This window comes from Desmodus rotundus, chromosome 3 (genome assembly GCF_022682495.2).
Source record: "Desmodus rotundus isolate HL8 chromosome 3, HLdesRot8A.1, whole genome shotgun sequence".
Lineage (NCBI taxonomy): Eukaryota > Metazoa > Chordata > Mammalia > Chiroptera > Phyllostomidae > Desmodus > Desmodus rotundus.
In genome coordinates, this window is record NC_071389.1 from 88,767,042 (window position 1) to 88,778,242 (window position 11,201).

The 11,201-nt window shown below is 38.2% G+C and overlaps 1 non-coding gene across 1 annotated transcript; it reads right to left on the reverse strand.

The window, feature by feature from the left end:
- Positions 1-10,448: 10,448 nt before the first annotated feature.
- LOC112297675 (U1 spliceosomal RNA) lies at positions 10,449-10,612 on the reverse strand. The gene has a single exon (XR_002974080.2). It is a non-coding gene; the product is annotated as a U1 spliceosomal RNA (small nuclear RNA).
- Between the last annotated feature and the right edge of the window lie 589 nt (positions 10,613-11,201).

The window sequence follows — 11,201 nt, forward strand, 5'->3', positions numbered from 1 at the left end:
TCCAACTTTCCTTATGTAAGTCTTGCACATGTCACGTTATGCTTGTTGTCATCTATTTTATAGAGCTTTTTGTACTTATTGGGAATGTGGTTTTTTTAAGACTTTGTTTTGCTGTTGATAGTATAATGAAAAAAAATGATTTTGATCCTGTATGTGGATTTCATTAAACTTTCTCACAATTTCTAAATGCTCTTCAGTGTGTTACATCTCACCATTTCTGGGACTTACCTATAAAGAATAGTTCTCTAACTTTTTGTTCTCAATATTAAGTTGTTGGGAACCGCCCTGCCTGGTTTCAGAGGTTGTAACCCCCCATGGTTAAGGCTGAATCAGAGTTGGGACCGTAAGTCATGAAGGAGACAAAGCTTATCTCCCTGGCAGAAGTGCCACCTCTGCCCACTTCACCCTGCTTGGCCCTGAGATTGACCAGTTAGCCAATGACGGGTAAAAATCCTCAAGGGAGGATCAACCTAAGACAGGCTCTGGTCACCAGGGATAAGCTCGCAGGGAAGGACTCAGGGGGTTGTGGAAAAAGGGGGTGATGGACCCTCGCCCCTTGGCTTTGAAATAGCCTGAGTCCTCATTCAGTCTGCAAGAAGTCTCCTAATCCCTCGGCTGCTTTACTTCCCTTGCCTGACTTAAGCCTGAAGCAATAACAGAGGGCAGTGAAGTCCTGTGCTGGGAGGGGCGGATTCCCTGGGGAATCAGGCCTAAGAAAAATATGTACATTCCTGTGAAACCTACTTAATTTGTACCCTCAGCTTAAAAGATAAGGGTCCAGACCTGAGATGAGTCTGGCGCCTAAAGTTTTATGCCCCACACCCTTACTGGCTGACAATGATTGATGAGCTTTATCCGCATTCTTATGCGAATGAACCTAATAAAAGCCCATGGAGGGAAAGGCTCTGGGCCCTTCTCCTTTGAGAGATCAGCCACCTCTCCTCCCCAAGCAGATCACGTCTTGGTAGACTTATTCTTCATCTGTGGCGGACGGGGATGGGGGGGGTAGGGGGGGTGGGGAGGGCTGCGTTAAAGCCCCCCCCCCCCGACATTAAGTCATCTTATTTTTTTCTGGTCTTCTTGTAACAGGGTGCAGCCAAGGGGAGGGCCCCAAATAAGGATTTGTAATGGGGTCCAGGACTCAGTGTCCAGAAAATATCAGAAAAAATATATATATAGGATGTCCTCACCCCCAGAAGTCTGAGCTGGGGGATGGGACGCATGTAGCAGGGCCATTGAGAGTTGTTTTTGAACAGCAACAGTTTTGCCAGTAACCTCTAGAATGGTCGTTTAAAATATCTATAACCTTAACTGGTTTCATAGAGATGTTAAACAGCTGTGACCATGCTTTGAGCCAGGGGTATGGGAGTGACTTCAACTCATGATGTAGCTGGGAGGCAACTCCCCCTGGTTACAGAGCCTGGTAAGAGCTTGGAGATGATCGGCTCCACACCACAGAGCCACACCTGCCCAGACTTACTATGGCAGCCCAGTAAAGCAGGAAAAATACGGGAATGCTGGCCTGTGGCCAGTTGTGGGAGGAGTTGGAAATGGTGTGGCAGAGGAAGATTGGTGCTGGGATTTAAACGCAGGCGCAGAAGCCATGTGGGGTTTTTTGGGACCACACGGCTTGGGCAGAGAAGAACCACAGACTTCTATTTCTTTTTCTGAAATACGGTACCCCAGACTGGGCAGAGGGGGAAAGAAGGACTGTGTGTTTGTGGGTATTCCAAAGGACTTTGGGATCTCAATGAAGACATTAAGTTATTACTCTTAAGTTTATATAACTCTTTAAATAAATAATCCCTTTCCTTTTCACCAATCTCTGGCATTGAGAGACGTCTTTCCCTGGCGGCGGGCAAGGCAAACCTGGTACGGGATGGGGGACACCCGGAGCACAAAGGATATCATTTACCCCCTGCCCCAGGTCTGTTCTGTAACATTCTTACATTGACATAAATTTACAATACTGTTTTATTTCATTTTTTATTTTTATTTTATTTTTACTGTATGTTTTGCCATTACCATCCAGGCTCCTTATACCCCTCTTGCCCCCACAATCACCACATTGTTGTCCACATCCATGAGTCCTTTTTCCTTTTTGATCAATTCTCCCACCCCTCCCCGCACCCCCCACTCCCCGCCAATCTTAGCTGTGCAAAGGAAAATCTAAACTTTTTAGTTTGATGAAGTTCCATTTGTTTATTTTGTCTTTTGTTTCCCTTGCCTGGGGAGATATATCTGACAAAATAGTGCTATGAACTGTGTACAAAATTTTGCTGCCTATGTTTCCTTTGGCATTTTTATGGTTTCAGATCTAACATTTAAGTCTTTGATCCATTTTGAATGTATTCTTGTGTGTGATGTAAGAAGTGGTCTAGTTTCATTTTTCTGCATGTATCTGTCCAATTTTCCCAACAGTATTTATTGAATAAACTGTCTTTAGCCCATTGTATGTATTGGCTTCCTCTGTCAAATGTTAATTGACAATAAATGCATGGGATTATTTCTGGGCTCTCTATTCTGTTCCATTGATCTATGTGTCTATTTTTATGCCAGTACCAGGCTGTTTTGATTACTATGGCTTTGTAGTATAGTTTCATATTAGGTAGCATGATTCCTCCAACTTTGTTCTTTCTCAGTATTGCTGTTGCTATGTGGGGGCTTTTTGAAGTTCCATCTAAATTTTTAAAATATTTTTTCCAGTTCTGTGAAATATATCATTGGAATCTTGATGGAAATAGGATTGAATCTATAGATTGCTTTGGGTAGCATGGACATTTTAATGATGTTAATTCTTCCTATCCATGAACATGGTATGTGCTTCCACTTATTTGTATCTTCTTCAATTTGTTTCTTCAGTGTCTTATAATTTTCCAAGTTCAGGTCTTTTACATCCTTGGTTAGGTTCATTCCTAGATATTTTATCCTTGTTGAAGCAATTGTGAGTGGGATTGTTTTCTTAACTTCTCTTTCAGTGAGTTCATTATTGGCATAAAAATGCAACTGATTTCTGGATATTAATTTTCTATCCTGCTACTTTGATGAACTCATTTATCAGTTCTAGTAGTTTCTTGGTGGAATCTTTGGGATTCTCTATGTGCTGTATCATGTCATCTGCAAATAAAAACAATTTAACTTCTTCCTTTCCAATTTGGATGCCTTTTATTTCTTCTTCTTGTCTGATTGCTCTGGCTAGAACTTCCAGTAGAATAAGAGAGGTGAAAGTGACATCTATGTCTTGTTTCCCGATCTTAAGAGGAATGCTTGTTGAGTTTGCCTGTTGAGTATGATGCTGGCAGTGGATTTGCCATATGTGGCCTTTAATTATGCAGAGATATGTTCCCTCTGTTCCCACTTTGCTGAGAGTTTTTATTGTTAATGGGTGCTGGACTTTATCAAAAATTTTATCTGCATCTATTGATATGATCATGTGGTTTTTATTCATTCTTTTATTTATGTGGTGAATCACATTTATTGATTTGCGAATGTTGCATCAACCTTGTATTCCCAGAATAAATCCCACTTGATCATGTTGTATGATCTTTTTGATGCATTGCAATAATCAGTTTGCTAATATTTTGTTGAGGATTTTAGCATCTATGTTCATCAGGGATATTGGCCTATAATTTTCTGTCTTTGCAGTGTCATTTATCTGGTTTTGGAGGACAAGGTTGGCCTCATAACATGAGTTTGGGAACCTTTCCTTCTCTTGAATTTTATGAAATAGTTTGAGAAGGAAAGGTACTAGTTCTTCCTGGAATGTTTTGTAAAATTCACCTGTGAAGCCATCCAGTCCAGGGCTTTTGCTTGTTGGGAGTTTTTTTGATTACTGCTTCAGTTTCACTGGGTGTGATCTGTCCATTCATATTCTCTGATTCTTCCTGCTTTAGTTTTGGAAGACTGTATGCTTCTAGGTATGTATCCAATTTTGTCCAGGTTGTCCAGTTTGTTGGCATGTAATTGTTTATAATATTTTCTTAGAATCTTCTCTATTTCTTGGGTGTCAGTTGTTATTTCACCTCTTTCTTTGTGATTGTATTTATTTGGGTCCCCTGTCTTTTTTGTTGATGAGTCTGGTTAAAGTTTTATCGATCATGTTTATCTTTTCAAAGAACCAGCTCTTGGATACATTGATCTTTTGTATCATTCTTTTTAGACTCTATTTCATTTATTTTGGCTCTGATCTTTGTTATTTACTTCCTTCTACTCAATTTGGGCTTTGTTTGGTTTTATTTTTCTAGTTTCTTTAAGTGTACAGTTAAATTGTTTATTTGAGCTTTTTCTTGCTTTTTGAGATAGGCCTGTAATGCTATGGATTTCCTCTTGGGATTGCTTTCCCAGTGTCCCACAGATTTTGGATTGTTGTGGTCTCATTTTCATTTGTTTCAAGGTATCTTTTGATTACTTCCTTGACCTCGTAGCTGACCCACTCATAATTTAATAACATGTTATTTAACTTCCATGTCTTTGTGTATTTTTCAGTGTTCCTCTTGTGATTGATTTCTAGTTTCATAGCATTGTGGTCAGAGAAGATGTTTGACATATTTCAATCTTCTTGAATTTATTAAGACTTGTTTTGTCCTAACATGTGCTCTATCCTAGAAAACATTCCATGTGCACTTGAAAAGTATGTATATTCTGCTGATTGGGGTAAAATGCTCCAAAGATATCAATTAAATCATTTGATCTAGTATGTTATTTAAGGCCATTGTCTCTGTTGATTTTCTGACTGGAAGATCTAACCATTGAAATCAGTGGGCATTAAAACCCCCAATTACTACTATATTTCTGTTGATCTCTCCCTTTAGTCCATAAAGATTTGATTTACATATTTAGGTGCACCTATGGTGGATGTGTTTACTATGGTTATGTCCTCTTGTTAGATTGTTCCTTTTTCCATTATATAGAGTCCTTCTTTGTCTTCTACAATAGACTTTGTTTTAAAGTCTATTTTTTCTATATAAGTATTGCTACACCAGTTTCTTTTTCCTTTCCATTTGCACAAAATATCTTTTCCATCCCTTTACTTTCAGTCTTTGAGTATCTTTCAATCTGAGGTGGATCTCTTGGAGGCAGCATTTTTATGAGTCTTGTTTTCTTATCCATTCAGCTACCTTATGTCTTTTTTCAGAGTATTTAAGCCATTTACATTTTAGGTGATTGTTGATAGATACCTATTTATTACTTTTGTATTGTTTATACTTTTTTGCTCTTTTTTCCCCCCTCTTTCTCTTTTTCTTCTTCTTAAAGCAAGTCTTTTAACATTTGTTGCAGTACTGGTTTAGTGTCAACACATTACTTTAGCTTTTTCTTTTCTGGGAAGCTCCTATTTCTCCATTTTAAATGATAGTCTTGCTGGGTAAAATGTCCTTGGTTGTAAGTCCTTGTTTTTCATCACCTTGAATATTTCACACCACTTCCTTCTGGCCTGAAACATTTCTGTTCAGGAATCAATGACAGTCTAATTGGTGCTCCCTTGTATATAAATAACTACCTGATTTTCTCTTGCAGCTTTTAGGATTACTCCATGTCTTTAAGCCTTGTCATTTTAATTACAGTGTGTCTTGGTGTAGGCCTCTTTGGGTCCAACTTGTTCAGGACTCTCTGAGCTTCCTGGACTTGTGTGTCTTTTTCCTTCATCATATGGGGAAAGTTTTCTGACATTATTTCTTCAAATAGGTTCTCGATCCTTTGCTCACTCTCTTCTTCGTCTGGTATTCCCATCATGCAGATTTTGTTATGGTCCATGTTGTTCCAAAGGTTTCTTAATTGCTCTTTTTTTTAAATTCTTTTTTTTCTTTTTGCTGCTCTGTTGTGTGGTTTTTCTTTCTATCTTGTCTTCAAAATCACTGATTAGATCCTCTTCTTCATCTAACCTACTCTTTATTCCTTCCACTGTATTATTTACTACAGATATACGTTCTTTATTTCTGACTGGTTGTTTTTATGGTTTATAATCATTACTCTAAACTTTCTATATGATACATTGCTTGCCTCCATTTCATCTAGCTCTTCCTCCAGAGAATTCTGTTATTTTTTCATTTGTGGCCTATTTCCTTCCACCATCACCGCCCCCATTTTAGCTGCTTCTTCATTACTAGTTCTCCTTCATTATTTTTTCAAATAAGTTTTCAATTTCTTGCTCTTTTGATCCTTCTGGCACCCCTGTGATTCAGATGTTAGAATGTTTAAAGTTGTCCCAGAGGTTTCTAAGCCTCTCCTCTTTTTTTTTAAATTCTAGTTTCTTCATTCTATTCTGGTTGGATGTTTATTTCTTCCTTTTCCTCCATACCGTTGATTTAAGTCCCGGCTTCCTTCCCCTCACTGTTGGTTCCCTGTATATTTTTCTTTATTTCACTTTGCATAGCCTTCACTTTTTGCTCTTCTGTGACCATACGCAACCATTTCTGTGAGCATCCTGATTACTAGTGTCTTGAACTCTGCATCAGACAGGTTGGCTATCACTTTGTCGCTTAGTTCTATTTTGGGGGTTTTGATCTGTTCTTTGGTTTGGGTCATATTTCTTTGTCTTGGTGCACCTGTTACCTTCTAAGGGGCAGATCCTTAGGTATTCACCAGGGCAGGGCAACACACTGTTGCTGCGTTGTGTTGCTGTATGTGGGGGAGGGGCCAGAGAGGGAACAATGGTGCTTGCTTGGCCCTTGGCCAGCTTTCGTTCACTTCCTCTGCTACCCACAAGCAAATTGGGCCCTTCTGGTGCTGATTCCTGGGTGGGTGGGTTTGTGTATATTCTAAGACCCTGTGGGTCTGTCCAACAAATTCTCCTGTGAGGCTGGGAGTTTCTCCTGCTGCTGCAACCTCCACAGGTTTTTACAACCTAATGATTTGAAGCTTTCTTTTCCTATAGTGGAACCCTGGGTTGCACAGTCTGCCGCACTCCCCAGTTGTTCCTCCTGGTTTATCCACACAGAAGTGTGGGACAGCCAGATGCCTCCTTGCCCATGTGGTTCTCCAGCTGTCCCTTTTCTGGGCATCCTTTCGGCCCTGGCTTCCCTTCTGCCCTTCCTACCTATCTGGATGAAGTTTTCTTCCTTAACTCCTTGGTTGTGGGACTTCCATACAGTTTGGTTTTCTGGCAGTTCTGCTTGGTTTTTTTTGTTTTAAATTTGTTGTTGTCCTTCTTTTGGTTGTGCAAAGAGTCAAGTGTATCTACCTATACCTCCTTCTTGGCCATAGGTCTCCTTGTTGATTCTTAAAGCTTTTTTTGTTTGTTTCAACCATAAAATCCTCATCACTGACTACTTTAACACCCTGATTGATATTCTTTTTTATTGTTGCACAATTTTTTATTGTGTTTAAAAAAACATATAACTGAAAATTAACATTTTAACCATTTTCAAATGTATAGTTCAGGAGTGTTAAGTATATTCACATTGTTGTGAAATAGATATCCAGAACTTTTTTTTATCCAAGTCTGAAACTCTGTACCCATTACATAACCACTAAATTCTTTTCCCTCCCCCAGTCCCTGGTAGCCACAATTCTACTTTCTATCTCTATGAATTTGCCTACTTTTAATGCCTCATATATGTGGAATTATATGGTATTTGTTTTTTTGTCACTGATTTACTTATCATAATGCCCTCAAGTTTCATCTGTGTTGTAGAAAGTGACTGAATTTCCTTCCTTTTTAAGTCTGAATAATAGTTCACTCTGTGTGTGTGTATTATTTTCTTTCTCCAGTTACCCACCAGTGGACATTTAGATTGCTTCCATGGGTTTGGCTATCATGAATAGTGCTGCTATTAACATGAGTGTGCACATATCTCTACTATAATTACTTTTGCACTACAATGGCAGAGTTGATGAGTTATGTCAGAAGATCCAGAGACTATATGTCCTTCAACCCTAAAATACTTATCTGGACTTTTAAGGAAAAGTTTTCAGAACTCTACCCTAGCCCAATCAGATTGTCAAAGGCACTGATCAGCCTCTCAGCTGTTTTTCCCAGGATGGAAATCTCTGGATTTCTGTTTCTCTGTTATCTTGGCTTAGTAATTCCTCACAGTCTTGCTAGATCTTTAATGTTGTTAGGAAGGACATTTTTATATTTCACTCAGCTTTCCTAGTTGTTTCTAGCATGAAAGTTGTTCTGAATTGTCAAAAGTAAAAATCAGGTATAGTATCTTTTAGGAAATTTCTTTTTTATTTATATCAGCCAAAATCAGTTTCTGTTGATTGTTGTTAAGAAGCTTGCATAATAATTTTTTTACTTGAAGATAAGAAAATTATTCCACTGAGAAAATACCCAGATACTTTGGATGTTTTATGCTTCTGGGAAAACCATTGAAAAGAAAGATCATGATTTTGGCTAGATTGATAAGTACTGAGTGTGTAAGATGAATTAGGTTTGTCTGCACTCAGAGGGCAGAGAGGAGTATGGTTGGAACTTGGCTTCTGCTACTACCTTATCCAGGGTTACGGGTTAATAAGAGCTTGGTTCCACCTTACACTGCTGTGACATGAAGGTGGAAGTTCCTTCAGGAATGATGACTTTGTCATACTACCAGATGAAGATTAACCACCTGAGATTTAAGGTATGGGTGTTTGTTTGGTTAGCTGGTTGTTTTTTTTGTAACTTTCATGTTGATTTATTATTGTATTTATTGAAAAAATTGAAACAATACTACAAGGAACTCCCTTATACCATTTACCCAGATCCACTAATTGTTTGCAAAATCTCTTTTGCTTCATCATTTTGTGTGTATACCTTTTTTTGAACCATTTGAGAGTTTGTTGCAGACATCACTACACACTGGTACTTCCTAAGTACAAATAAATTTTTTTACATAGTCAGGAAATTTAACATTGACATAATAGTTATCTAATCCGTGTTATATAGACTATTTTTTCCCCTCTTGTTCCAGTAATGTCCTTTATAGTTTTTCTTTATACCTCCAGTTTAGAATCTAATCCAGGATCATGCATGCAGTGATTTTCATTTTTCATTAACCTCCTTCAATCAAGAACAATTCTGTAGTCTTTCTAGATTTTGGTGTCTTTGAAGAGTTCAGGCCAGTTATATTGTTGATCAGTTTTGCTTTGATGTTTTCTCATGACTACAAATTGAGTTTACGCAGTTTTGACAGCAACGCCACTAAGGTGATGTTATCTTCTCAGTGCTTCTCATCAGGAGGCATGTGAGTCAGTTTGTCCCAATGATAGTGATGTAACTTTGATCACTTGATTAGGAAATATCACCATGGTTTTTTTTTCACTATAAAGTTACAACTTTATGTTTGTAATTAATATGTCATCGATGGAAAAATATTTTGAAACTGTCAAAATCCTATTCACCCACTAGTTTTAGCAAACATTAATGATTTCCTAGCTCCATCATTCTTTCTGCATTTAACAGTTGATCTTTCACAGCAAGAGCTTTTTCTTCTCCTCCATATATGTATGTATGAGTCATCTTATACTCTCCCTTCCCAAGCTCTGGAATCAGTCTTGTCTTTAAGGAGCCCTTGACTGGCTGAATTTTTAACAAAGTCCAGGAATACATTCGTAAAGGCCAATCCTAATGTCTAACTACTGCCTTTCTGATCAGTAGCAGATAGAAAACTGCAGTATCAAACTGTCCCCTCTGCAGAGAGGCTTTGCCTGCAGCATAATCTGAAGGAGCCCTTCTGCCTCCACACCTGTTGACTTCTATCAGCCTAACCCTGTGTTATTTTCTTCACAGCACTAAATCACTATCTAAAATTATCTTGTTTGTTGGTATATTTTTGTAATTTTTCTATTTCCTCAACTAGAATATAAAAGATCTACCAGTCCTAATTCATAGCTATATAACCAGAATATTAACCTGGCACAGTTTATTTGTTAAATATATAAATGAATGACTGAGTGGAATCTTTCTGCTCAAAAGTCCTTTGAAAACACATTTGTTTACACCATTTTATATTTGTAGAAGACTTTCAAATGGTATCTTCCCAGATTCCCACCATTCCTTAGAAAAGTTTCTTGATCCCATATCCAGATAGGAAATTTCCGTGTATGGTAATGACTACATCAGTGTTTTACTAAGTGTTTTACATTTTCAAGTATTTCTCTACCAGCCTATAGTGGATTTAAGTCACTCTGTTGTTTTTTGTAACTGTTATCCCAAAAGAGTATCAAGCTATTACTGTGATTACTCTGTAAGCCATTCTTCTATCACTGGGTCATCTCTGATACCATGGTGCAATTGGAAAACCTAATTCAAGCACTTCCATCTCAGTCATCTGTGAAAGCCATCATGTGAATGCTAATCATGGAGTTACCATGCCTCACCTGCTCAGAGGTATGTGGAAGAGAATCCCCAAAGGTGTTAAGCAGTAGAGTTTAAATGTGTAGACATGGCAGTAATCAGTGCTTTTCCTCCTTCATGACCCATTAAATCTATTTAGTAAAATTCTGAGAAAATGAATCTTTTCCCCACCCAGGGCAGAGCATGAATGCAGAGCCCTCCTATTGCAAATTATGCAGTCGAGCTTCCCATATTGGGGGAAATTGCAAGGGTCAGCATATACAGAATGCAAAGGATAAACCTTGCCCTGGGAAAACCACTTTTGTGATCATGGTATCTCCCCTGCCAGGTAAGTGTGAGAAAATGAATCTTAATTAGAGTTTTTCCAACCAGTGATCTGTAATGTGCAAGACACATTTTAATTGCCACACACCTTCTTTTCTTTCACAATTTCCTTTGGGATATGACTATGAATCTATTTTTCTCTCTCATCCCTTTCTTTTATCTCATTTCAATGGAATTGAGAATGTATAGAACTTTCCTTTCTGTAGCACAGTTTTCATCAGGAAGTATTACTTGAGGCCACTCCCTTTCTGTCATTCAGTCTGATATGATGGCACATGTTTTGGGTACTCTCCTTACCCATCTGGTCTGCCCTGTGGAAAGGTCAGAGACAGCTGGACCCAACTCTTAACACATAGCCAGCACAGAATTAAAAACAAAACAAAACTGGTCTTGGTAATTGAACTTTGGTTGTCTAGGATATTAACATTAGGAGAAGCCAGGTGAAACATCTATAAGAACTCTCTGTACTGTTTTTGTAGTTTTTCTCTCAGTTGAAAGTTATTTCAAAATAAAATTCTATTACAAAGTCCTCTAGAACTCTTTATTTTTGCCTTGTATACAGTTGATGGCCTGAGTTTCACTAATAATTCAACTTAACTGA